This window comes from Carlito syrichta, unplaced genomic scaffold (genome assembly GCF_000164805.1).
Source record: "Carlito syrichta isolate Samal-C Ts95f unplaced genomic scaffold, Tarsius_syrichta-2.0.1 Scaffold313745, whole genome shotgun sequence".
Taxonomy (NCBI): domain Eukaryota; kingdom Metazoa; phylum Chordata; class Mammalia; order Primates; family Tarsiidae; genus Carlito; species Carlito syrichta.
In genome coordinates this window covers 1,098,978-1,111,634 of record NW_007257841.1, presented here as the reverse complement: position 1 = coordinate 1,111,634, position 12,657 = coordinate 1,098,978, and the positions used below count along the sequence as shown (strand labels likewise).

The 12,657-nt window shown below is 41.7% G+C and overlaps 1 pseudogene; it reads left to right on the top strand.

The window, feature by feature from the left end:
• The first annotated feature begins 505 nt into the window (after window positions 1-505).
• LOC103273134 lies at window positions 506-1,298 on the top strand (annotated as a pseudogene).
• The last annotated feature ends 11,359 nt before the right edge of the window (window positions 1,299-12,657 follow it).

Below are 12,657 nucleotides of genomic sequence, written 5' to 3'. Positions count from 1 at the left end.
AATTTTGAGGTGGCTTAGATAAATAAGTGAGTATTCTATTGCTAAATATATATTAAGCTGTGAATGGGACATCTTTCAATGGTCCTATTTCTTGAAAATTTAATAAAATACATGTAAATGAGATATAGAACAGAATATATACATATATATCTTTTTCTTCATTATGTTATTTTTGAAATCATGCATAGTATGATAAATACACAGTATAAAATATATAGTATGGTTATTGTAAAAAGAAAAAAATTGGGAAGCAGCATAAGCAAAAATATAATTCATGTTCCTGACCGAATGGCACAGGCCAGGTCTTACAATGCCTGGTTGTAGGCAGCCATGTTTTGTGCCACATGATAACATGGCTAAAGTTGATTGGATTAGAGGTGAATGAAACCAGCCAACCTATAAGCTAGCCTCATTCTAGCATGTCAATATGAGTGTGACTGATTAGACTTGATGTCTAGGAACTCTGAGTTAAGAAAATCTACCTCTTTCCATGCCCAGCACAGCCATGGTTCATGGTCCCAAGAAACATCTGAAGTGGGTAGCAGCTCCAAAACTTTGGATGCTGGATAAATTGACTGTTGTGTTTGCTCCTCATCCATCCACTGGTCCCCAAAAACTGAGAGACTGTCTCCCTCTCATGATTTTCCTAAGAAACAGACTTAAGTATGCTCTGACCAGAGATGAAGTAAAGAAGATCTTCATGCAGCAGTTCATTAAGAGCAATGGCAAGGTCTGAACTGATATAATCTATCCTGCTGGATTTATGGATGTCATCAGCATTGATGAGACCAGAGAAAACTTCCACCTGATCTATGACACCAAAGTTGCTTTGCTGTTCATTGTATTACAACCGAGGAGGCTAAGTACAAGTTGTGCAAAATGAGAAAGATCTTTGTGGGCACAAAAGGAATCCCTCATATGGTGTCCCATGATACTCACACTATTCACTACCCTGATCCCCTCATCAAGGTGAAAGACACCATTCAGATTAATCTGGAGACTGGCAAGATTACTGATTTCAAGTTTGACACTGGTAACCTGTGAATGGTGACTGGAGGTGCTAATCTGGGAAGAATCGGTGTGATCACCAACAGAGAAAGACATCCTGGGTCTTTTGATTTGGTTCATGTAAAAGATACCAACAGCAACAGCTTTGCCACTGGCTCTCCAACATTTTTGTCATTGGCGAAGACAACAAATTATGAATTTCTCTTCACTGAGGAAATGGTATCTGCCTCACCATTGTTGAACAGAGAGAGAGAGACAAGAGATTGGCAGTCAAACAGAGCAGAGGGTGAAATGGTCTCTAGGTGACAAGTTAGAAAGATATTTGTACCTAATTAAAGATAATACAACACGGAAAAAAAAAAAAGAAAGAAAATCAAAGAAAAATGAGGCAGATAGCAGTGGAAGCTGAAATGCAAAGGTCTAAATAGACCAAATAGATTATGATGGGCTGTTTGAGTGTCAAAAGTCTATGAGAGCAGAAACTATGAGAAAGTAGAGGATGTCAATCCATAGAAGAGGGTGAGGCAGAAACAGAAAATCAAAGATGCCAAATAATATCCCACTTTGGATATTATTTTTTTCTTTGTGAGTCTGATAGCATCACTATCTATCAAAATATCACTTTAGTTTACATATATTTTATTAATAATACATTTAAACTTTTTTCATCTTATTGGCCTTCTATATTTCCTCTTTTGTGAATTGCCTGTTTATATTCTTTGCCCATTTTCTATTAGTGAGTTTATCTTTTTAAAATCAAAATGACTATAGAACTGAGGTTAATAATATAGAAGATTTATAAAAGAAAGTGTTGTACAACTATAGTTTGGAAGAAGCATTAAAATGTAGGTAGAGATGTATAAAAATGAGCTTGAATATTAAAAGGTGAAAATAATTTAATCATGTAAAAGTTAGAAATAGTAACATAAAACACATGATGCTGAATATAAATGTTTTTCCAACTTCATCCCTAAAGTGGCCCAGCAGCAGTGTCACTCCATCATCTGCTGGTATTTACGTGAAACACTCTGATATGCACCTCTGGTGTGGTTTCTAGTACGTCTTCACTAAAAGGAAGACAACTGGCTCCTTGGAGAGCAGCTCATACCTTTTTGCTGTTAAGAAAAAAGTCAATATGGGCCTGAAATAACTGGTTATTGTTGAAAAGCAAGAATACTTTACAAAATGTCTGTGGTAGCACTGAAAGGACAAAGAGGTCAGTTAAGGGCTGTCCACTGGCCATGTTGTGACATTTTGAGAGAATGACAGGAAAAAGTAACTAACAACTTGAATCTGACTTATTATGAGTTCATAGTGACCTGAAAAAGTAACAAATTAGGCTGGATGCAGTGGCTCATGCCTGTAATCCCAGCACTTCAAAGGCCAAGGCAGGAGGATTGCTTGAGCCCAGGAGTTCTAGAGCAACCTGAGCAACATAGTGAGACCTTGTTTCTACAAAGGAAAAAATTTTAAATTAGCTGGGTGTTGTGGCACACGCCTCTAGTTCCAGCTACTCAGGAAGCTGAGGTGGGTGGATCACCTGAGCCCAGAAGGTCAAGGCTGCATTGAGCCGTGATTGTGCCATTGCACTCCAGCCTGGGTGACAGAGTAAGACACCAACTCAAAAAAAATTTTTTTAAAAAGTAAAAAATTAATGTAAAGGGTATACAAATGTAGCTGTATGACAAAAGGCTGGTGAATATGCTGGAATATTTAAATTTTAAGTAAAAACGTAAGGTTGGTCATAGAAAACAATCTTATCTTGGAACAATCTGTGAGAGAAAGGGTGACTTTGACTGATCTGGTGGCTCCTTCCAAAGACTTCCCCATTGGACATTCACTGTCTCACACTCCAGGGAAGCCAGTGGGGAAACAGGAGCTTTGCACGTCCAGAGTAGCTGGTGCACTGGTATAGCAGTCAGTCTCTTCTTGTCAGTGAGCCCCAACTGGGGGGCTTTCTCCCAGTCTGTAGTGATGGCAGCAAAGGCAAGGGCCAATCCTTTACAAGTGTAGAAACAGTGCAAGCAATGCCTAGGGATGTTCTGGCCAAGAATCAAGGAAAGTGACCAAGGCTCTTGGTGGAAGGGGGAGGCAGGGCTCACTGGGTCAGGAATGTTGAGCTGGGTCTAGAACAAATGATGAGCAAGGACTGCAAATTCTATTGAAAGTGGATTATAAACTAGAGACATTTATATCATATTACACTATGGAGTTCTTGGTAGGGAGTTAGGCTCATTTGGATAAAAGTTACTCTGACTCTGAAACAGAATAATAATTATACATGCTACATCATGATTTGTATTTTTGTAAAAAACATTTTTGCACTAATAGTCTTATTTATTCCTCATACCACTCTAAAGAGGGAGGGCAGCTGAGATGAAGGAAACAGATATTGCAGCTTGCTGGACACAGACATTGATCCATTTGCTGGCTGAAGAATATGGTATGTTGTTCAGCCTCTCTGAACCTCGACTATGAAATAGGGATACCAATTCTACCTCTCTTGGAGGAATAGGTGTGGAATGGGGATGTGTGCAAATCACCTGACACATCACAGGTGTTCCCCTAATGATGGTTTCATTATCTCACAGATGAGAAAAAATGAGTCAGAGATGTTAGGTGGCTTCCTCAGGTCACACATTTATACATGGCAAGGCCCAGATTTTGATTCAAGCCCCATAGACTTATGAGATAAGGATAGAAAGGACCTTAAAGATCATCTGGGCCTAAGGGTTCCAAACTTTTATTTTAAGCTTTAAACAAAACCCTGGAGAATCCTAAAATGGGAGTCAGATAAAGGTGAGTCTGGACTTGGCTTCCTCCCCCCACCCAAGTTGTGTAGTAACCCCCAAAGGGACTGTGGTACACTAGAGTTCCTTGGAGCATTGTTTGAATCTCTGGCCTAGTCCTACCTATGTTTTACAAATGAGGTTGCTGAGGCTCACAGAAGTCATGATATTTGCCCAAGGTCATAAAGCTGGTCTCTGACAGGGGTGGGACTTAAGCCATGTTGGTAAGATACAAGCTCAGGGCTCTCCCTTCTCCAATTCACCACCTTTGTAGGGCAAAGACACCTGGCTCCACATGAGACAGTGCCATCTGATGACACACTAAAGGGTACATTGCTCTCCATCCCAGGAATTATATGTTGGTCTTCAGCCTTGTTTCCATTCTCCAGTGCTGTCCTTTGCTGTGTGCATTAAAGGCTAAAAGTGTGGAGCTGTATTTCCAGTTAATCCTGCCAATCGGGTTTCTGTCAGGCTTTGCCAAATGAAGTATTTGCAGGAGGCTGGAAAGAAGGAGGGAGATAAGCCACTCTTCTCCTTGTTCTGGAGCTGTGAATGACTGAGAGTGACTTTGCAGATTTCAGCAGCATCCATGTTTCCAGGAGCGGCACCCATGGAAACCACTCTTTGTATGATCTCATGGCAATCTCCACTTCTTTTCCCCTTTGGCACTGGAAGAAGTCCTTTGAAAATACCAGCTACTTCTCCTGGCTAAGGAGAACTGTGTTGCATCATTTAATGGTTACCCAAACATAAAGGGAGAGCACAGATCTATTTTATTTCTACATTTCCTCTCCTTGGCGTACTTCTGATTTCAGCACCACAGTGACGGACAGTTCCAAACCAGCAGATAGTGTCCTGCAAGTTTTGTCAATTCAGGTCCTCCTAGAAGACACTAAAACAGAATTAGAGGAGCAAGATTAGGGGGAAAACCTGCGAAGGAAAAAGGGAAAGGGAAGAAGGAGTCAGCAGGGAGAACTTCAGACTGCAATGCACTTGTGAAAGAAGAGGGGAAGGAAGGTTTGTATAGGAAGAGCCTCAGACTTTCTAGTTCTGAGATGGTCTTGGCCAGGCCAGTAGAGAGTCCCTGAGCAAAGATTGCTCTTTAGAGGATTCTTGCATTGGGCATCTTGGTTCCAGTACCCCCACTGTGCTCAGTTGTTGGCTAGGAGCAACCAGGGAAAGCATGATCTTTGTGTGAGTGCTGTGTATCTGAGGGTGTGGCAGCAGATTTCCTACACCAGGTTTTGTTAAAGGAGATCTGAGCAGCATATCTCCATGGATGCCATGAGTGGGCCCATGAATTCCCTCTGCTTTTCTGTCTCGAGCTTTCTCTAAAGCTGGTGAGGCCCTTTAGATTTGAGGACACACTCAGCCCAGAAATGCAAGGGTGTTCATGTCTCTGGGGGAGGGAAACCTGTGGAGATGAGTGTGCAGCTTTCCATCTGAACAGATTCTATATGGCTTCTCAGAAGGTCAGCAGAAGGATGGAGCCCAATCAGTGGCCCACAGGAGTGACTCCCTCATCAGTGCTCCCTTTATTGTCATGTCCTCCATTTCCCACTACCTCACTCCTGTTTCAGGGTGTCACTCTACAGACAACTCACCTTCACACAAGCTTTTGCTCCAGAATCTGCTTTTGCGGGGGAGCTCAGAGTAACACAACTAAGAAGATAATCACTCAGAGGGTCAGTGGCAATGCTCAGAGTGAGAGACTCCTAAGATGAGATAACACTCCAGGGTTCAGGATTCCCACCAGGGTGAAACTCAGATGATGCCAGGTTTGCTTTCTTAAGGGAGGCTGGGTTGTCCAACCCTCGATTTATTTCTTTACTTATTTATTTATTTATTTTTGAGATGTGGAGTACAATTCAGATTTAGGTATACAAGTGGTCATCATACAAGTAAAGTTTGGGCCTCCCTTTGGTCCTCATTTCACCTGGTCTGAGATCAGGTATCCTTATGGATGCTATGAGCCCCCTCTCTCTTCCCTGGCAGTGTCCCACTACTGCCAATCCCTTTCTTATTGTATTATGGTAAATGTTCAGGGTCCACTTAGCAGTGATAACATACAACATTCTATTTTAAAGTGCCTCAACTTTTTGAATCACAAGGTGGTTCTCTGCCACTTCACTGGGTCCCTGGTCACATTGTGTTTAGCCTTTTGGCCTCACTCACACTGACAGCATTTCCCAACTTTTAAAATTCATGTTGCTCCTTGATGACAATCAAACTTCTCACGATCTGCTATGTTTCATGAGAATCTATTCCTTAAGGCCCACCAGCTTGGGATCACTGCTCTGTCTTCTGTATATGGCAAGCAGAGAGACTTCCATGAACTTTTCTTTCTTACTATATTTGTATTCTAAAAAAGCAGTGTGCTACAGCCCCATCTGAAATTATATTACAGTGCTTTCACACACGTTGTCCTCCCCTGGAGATTCAACTTCTTCCTTTGTCTTGAGGGTTGCTACATTAGAAATAGGGTGATAGGAGTGGATTTTCCTCTCTTCCCTTCTCCTTCCCATCTCCCTTATTCCCTCCCTTCCTCCCTCCACCCTTCTCTTAGTCTCACAACTGATAGAAAGCTGTCACTAATGAGACAATAAAGAGCCAGAGAGTTTTGTTAGTCTCAGAATTTGTAATTCCTGTTGCTAGTACCCTGCCTAGAAGCCCTTGTCCTTACCATCCTGCCATCATAGACTTCCAACTGCTTGTACCTACATTTTATTGCCTGAATGTTGTTCAGGCAACAGAAGACATTTTTTCCTAATGGCCAGAAGCTTCAGAGAATTAACTCCTGGAAATAGCCCTCAACTAATAAATCTCCCAGTTCTTTGAGGCTGTTTTGTTCTACACTGGCTCCAGCTCCAGTGGACCCTAGGAGTGACTAGCTTGATAAGAAAACCTTTCCCATCCCACATTTCCACTCCTCTAACAACGTTTCCTGGTTACTTCCCAAGTAAGATTTCTTGTACACAAATTCTTGTTTTGGGATTCACTTCTGAGAGAACCCAAATTAAGATATAACTTGCGGCCAAAACAATCCTCAGCAAAACAACTACAAAAACAAAACAAAACAAAACAAAAAAACAAAGCAGGAGGCATCACACTCCCAGACTTTAAGCTTTATTATAAAGGTACAATAATCAAAACCTTCTGGAATCGGTACAAGAATAGGTATATAGACCAATGGAACAGGATAGAGATTCCAGAAGCAAAACCTCAATTTCTCAATCAACTCACCTTCGACAAAGCCTCCACCATTAACGACTGGAGAAAGGAGAACCTATTCAGTAAATAGGTGCTGGGAAAACTGGCTGACCACTGCAAAGCCAAAGAGATCATCAAGAGAGCAGGGAGACAGCCCACAGACTGGGAACAAATATTTGCAAACTGTATATCTGACAAAGTCCTTACATTTAGGACATTAGGATCTACAAGGTACTCAAACTTGCCAAAAAGAAAAAAGCAAACAGCCTCAATTGCAAAGTGGGCAAAAGATATGAATGGATACTTCTCAAAAGAAGTAAATGAGCAGCCAACATATACATGAAAAAATGCTCAGTCTCACTAGTCATCAAAGAAATGCAAATTAAAACTACACTGAGATATCACCGAACTCCAGTCAGGATGGCCATTATCAGTAACTCAAAAAACAACAGATGCTGGAGAGTATGCAGGGAAAGGGAACACTTCTACACTGTTGATGGGAGTATAAACTAGTACAGCCTCTATGGAAAAGTGTGGTGATTCCTAAAAAATCCAAAAATTGACCTCCCATATGACCCTGCGATCCCCCTACTGGGAATATACCCAGAGGTACTCAAATCACTCTATGAAAAAGATACCTGCACATGCATGTTTATTGCAGCATTATTCACAATAGCAAAAACATGGAACCAACCAAGCTGCCCATCAAAAGAGGACTAGATTTTTTTAAAAAGTGGTATATATGTATGATGGAATATTACACAGCCATAAAGAGGGACAAAATTATAAACTTCACAGCAACTTAGATGAACTTAGAGTCTATAATATTGAGTGATCTATCATAGAAACAAAGAACCGCATATCACACATTCTCACTCATAAGCGGACCTTGAACAACTATCGTAATACTATAAGAAAGGGATCAGCAGTAGTGGGAAACTGCCAGGGCATACATCATCAACAAGGGTACTTGCACAATGAACATTTGTATACCTAACCCTGAATTGTACCCTGCATATTTAAACTGAAAAAATAAATCATATAAGGATATAACTTGCCTAAGCTCTGCTCTGAGGGGAGATGAGTTATCCTAAGAAAAGTGTTTGGGATGCACAGAACCAGAATTTCCACCAGCAACACCATCCTGCCTCTTAAGGTAGAACCAAGAACCTGGGATGAGAGGAAGAGAAAATACAATGGTGCTTGGAAAATCAAGGAATGGAGGAAGGAAGCAAGTAGGAAATGATACTGTACTCCTGGACCCCATCTGATGGCAACTGCTGAAGATATGGTGGAAAAGTAAAAGTGATGCTTTACATTGTATGCTCAAATCTCCTCCCTCCCTCTCTGTCTTCCTCCCTCCCTCCCTCCCTCCCTCTCTTCCTTCCATTTGAGATAGTGTCGCACTCTATCATCTAGACTGGAGTACAGCGACACCATCATAGCTTACTATAGCCTTGAACTCCTGGGCTCAAATCATCCTTCTCCCTTAACCTTCCAAAGTGTTGGGATTACAGGTACGCACCATCATGCCCAGCCTCAAATTTTCTAATTGTAACAATGATCCCTTCTTGGAAAAGAGTGGACCCAATCTTTCTTTGGGATCAAGCAGGCCCGATGAGGGTTATTCTCCATGTCTGTGTGTGGGTCTATGGCTCCCTCCGTATCTGTGACAACATTTGTTGATGAAGCTGGGGACATATTGGATCTCTCTCTTTAACTGGGAGTTCAGGGCTATCTGACTCCAGGTCCTTCCCCTCCTATCAGTTTAGTGTACAATACTAGTTTAAAACATGTGTCGGACCAGGGGCTCCTGTCCCCTAGTGATTTTCCCTTGACTTACTGTGAAGGAAGATGCTTTTGCTTGGTGCCCATAGAGAGCTGTCAAAGCAGCTTCTCTGGGTGCTGCTGCTAGGCTGGATCATGCTGAAAGATGATCACTGCATCACTATGTGACAATCTAGTGAATTTTTTGGAAAAAACTTCTTTTGTTTTGATGCTGATTTTTTTCAATACAAGTGGTACAAGTGGTTTTTGGTTACATGAATGCATTGTATAGTGGTGAAGAAGTCTGGGCTTTAAGTGTACCTATCACCCCCACTAGTACACATTGTACCTGGTAGACAGTTTTTCATCCCCGTCCCGAGACTCCAATGTCCATTGCACCATTTATATGCCTTTTTGGACCCCTAGTTTAGCCCCTACTTATAAGTGGGAATATGTGATATTTGGTGTTCCATTCCTGTGTTAATTCACTTATAAATAATTGTCTCCAATGCCATCCAAGTTGCTACAAAGGCAATTATTTTGTTCTTTGTTATGACTGAATAGTATTCCATGGAGAGTGCGTGCGTGTGTGTGTGTGTGTGTGTGTGTGTGTATGTGTGTATTTGCAATTGTGAATTGTGCTGTGACAAACGTGTGAAAGCAGATGCCTTCTTTGTATAATGACCTCTTTTTCTTTGGGTAGATACCAAGTACTGGGATTACTGGATCAAGTGGTAGATCTACGTTTAGTTCTTTGAGAAATCTCCACACTGTTTTTCATAGAGTTTGTACTAATTTACATTCCCACCAACTGTGTGTATGTGTTCCCTTTTTACTGCATCTGCACCAATATCCATTTTAAAAAATTTTTTAACAATGGTCATTCTGACTGGGGTAAAGCGATATCTCATTGTAGTTTTATTTGCATTTCCCTGATGATTAGTGATGTTGAACGTTTTTTCATTTATTTGTTGACTGTTTGTATGATTTTTTATTTTTCTGAATCTTGCTCCAAATGGAGGTGATTGTATGCCAAACAGGAAACCTGGGGAGTGTACAGATTGAATATTTCTGAGCAGAACTAAACAGGACTATTGGTTACAAGTGGAAATATTCTCTTTCTGATGGCAGGAAACCCCCAAGGACTCCTGTCTGCAGAATGTATACCTCCCAGGTCCATGCCAAACACTTCCAAAGGACACCCTGTGCATTTCTACTGTTACTATCTGATGTAACAAATTTTCTCTTTAGGGGGTGTGCATTATAGCTAGCTCAGAGTTCTTGAATGTCTATAAATAAGCATGGATTTAAAAAATCATATTCATGCAATAGAATAGAAATGAGCAAACTGGTTCATTTATGGGCTTTTAATCTTTGAGGTACATGATCTTTGTGAAGCATTAGATTTTCAAGCTGTTTGTTCACCTTTGACAGGCAAAAAGCAGCATTCTCTATTCTGCTCAAATATCTCTGGGAGCCTAGTGGTGGGCATAGGGGTGTTCTGGGGACACCTCTCTGTGAGAAACACTGATTTAAAGGAACAAAGTGAAAATCCAGAGATGACCTTTGTTGCAATAACCAGCATCCCAGCTTGGAAAAAAATCTCAAAGCCTACTTCTGACCAACAACATCAGCCTCCTGGAGTGGGACTGAGGACTGCATTTCAAAAAGTTCCTCCCTTACCCATGATTCTCATCTGTAATAAAGTTTGAGGATCTCTGCTCTAGATAGGAAAGGGAGCTATGGGTGGAAGAGGCAAAACTAACTTTCTGATTCAGACACTCTTTTGCATATGTTGATTTTTTTCCCCTTGAAAACATGTTAAAAAGCCCGGTGGAATAAGAGGACACAAAAGCCAACAGTTTAACCCCCAAATCAAGAAGTTTCATATGAGCAGTCATATGTGACTCATATTTAACATGTTGGCAGGTTTATGACTCTAATTCTACTTTTCTAAAACATGGGTACATATGGAGTAGAACTCAAAAAGCATGTGAGAACTTCAGCTGAAGCAGGACATTTAAAAGAAATTTTAAGCCCTGTGGAAGTGTGAGGGGGAAAGAACAACCTGCTACCAGCTCTCCCCAAGACAGCCAAGGAACATGTTCACTCTGTTCCTCAATTAGAGATCCCTACTGCAATGGAAGATAATCAGTCACACTTTAGTATGAATTTGTTCAGCGTGTAGTTTTATTTTCAGTAACTGAGCTAAGTTAGATTTGGGGCTCTCCTGCATGGGAGGGCGGTTATCTCTAGGCAGCAGGAAGGTAATGTGAGCCTCAAGGGTGTGTGGAATAGGGTGTTGACTGCATAATTTTGCCTAAAGGTCTTACTTGCTTCACACAACTTCTGTTTCAGGTTATAGGGAATTTTATTATAAAAACTGATCTAGAAGATAGAGTCTTTGTCAGTGATCTGTGTAAGGATCAAGAATTTGTTGAAGGACTGTCTCCAGTCAAATTCGATCCCAAATTAGAGGGCTTTTAGTCAGGGAATGTAGAATACCTAATGAACTCATAAATGTACAAACCCACAGCTAATCTCCACTCCACCCCCAGTCCTCATTGGTTGAGAGCCATTTTTAGTTCATTGGCCCTCAGGCACTTGTGATCTGCCTCACACATGCAGTTGAACTCATGACTCTGGCCAGAGGACAACCTCAGGCAGGAAGTCATGGTCCTTCTGAAGTTGTCCCCAGGCAACCTGCTGAGGAGGCCAAGTGGCTGTGGTTGAGACCTGACAGCATCTGCTATAGGTGAGCATCACTTCCAATTGAAAAATGAGATAATAGAGATTTCTAGAGGTTAAGGAACTTCCAGTGCCAAACAGTTGGTCTTGCCCAGATCTACTGGACTAAGATACCACTTGATGTCTTTTCTGTTAGAACATGCTCCAAGAGGAAGTGAAACAGGGCCCGCTGAACCTTCACCTCCATCTTCAAGGTGATGCCAATGGTTGCCAGGATAAAGAAGAGCCGACTGCAGCTCTGAAGGGGTCCTGCTCTAGCCCTCTCACCTCTGTGATGCTTCTGGTGTCAGCACTCAAAGGCAGGAGCTGTCCCACACGAGACCCTATCTGCCCCACAGAGCCTGGAATCTATGAGGTTGCTCACTCCAGGGGATCACACACTTCTGGCCAAGAACAAATGCTTCAATGCCTCAAAATATAGCCGCACCTTCTCAACTGTTCATCCTGGGCTCATTCCTCCCTCTTCTAAGTCTGGCCACAGAATGACAGGTACTGGCAATCTGGAGGGGTCATTATGGCTGCTAAAGCAGGTCTGGGGGTGGAGAGACAATAAAAAATGCAGGCAAGATCTGAGACTAATATACAAGTAGCCAGCTCCTAACTCCTCTAGCCCCATCATCACCCAGAAAGCCAGAGCTGGCCCTCCCTGCCTCCACAAACACCCCTACCTGCTCTTTTGTTACCATCTTCTTGGTCAAGGCAGTCCCAGGTAGTCACTTTCATAACATGTTGGCCAAAAGCACATATTCAGGAGTCAGGCAGATCTGGACTCAGTCCCAGCTCCAGGGGCTTATCAACTGCTTGGGCAGGTTACTTAACCTCTGTGATGGGGAAAATAAAGTTACTCATTCATAGACTATGTATGAAAATAGACCCTTACAGGGTATTTGTCAGGATTAAATGAGTCAGGCACTTGCATATTGTAAGTGTTCAATAAATGTTAGCCATGGTTATTGTAGCTATTATTATTGAATCGTCAGGGAGAGGAGAGAGAGGCTTAGTATGATTTGTCCAGTGATGCTCCTCAAAGATGGTCCATGCTCACCCCTCTCCCACAATCATAATATTAACAATTACTAATCACGGAGTGCTCTGTGTTTCAGGTGATTTACAATCATTATTTAATTCTCATGAA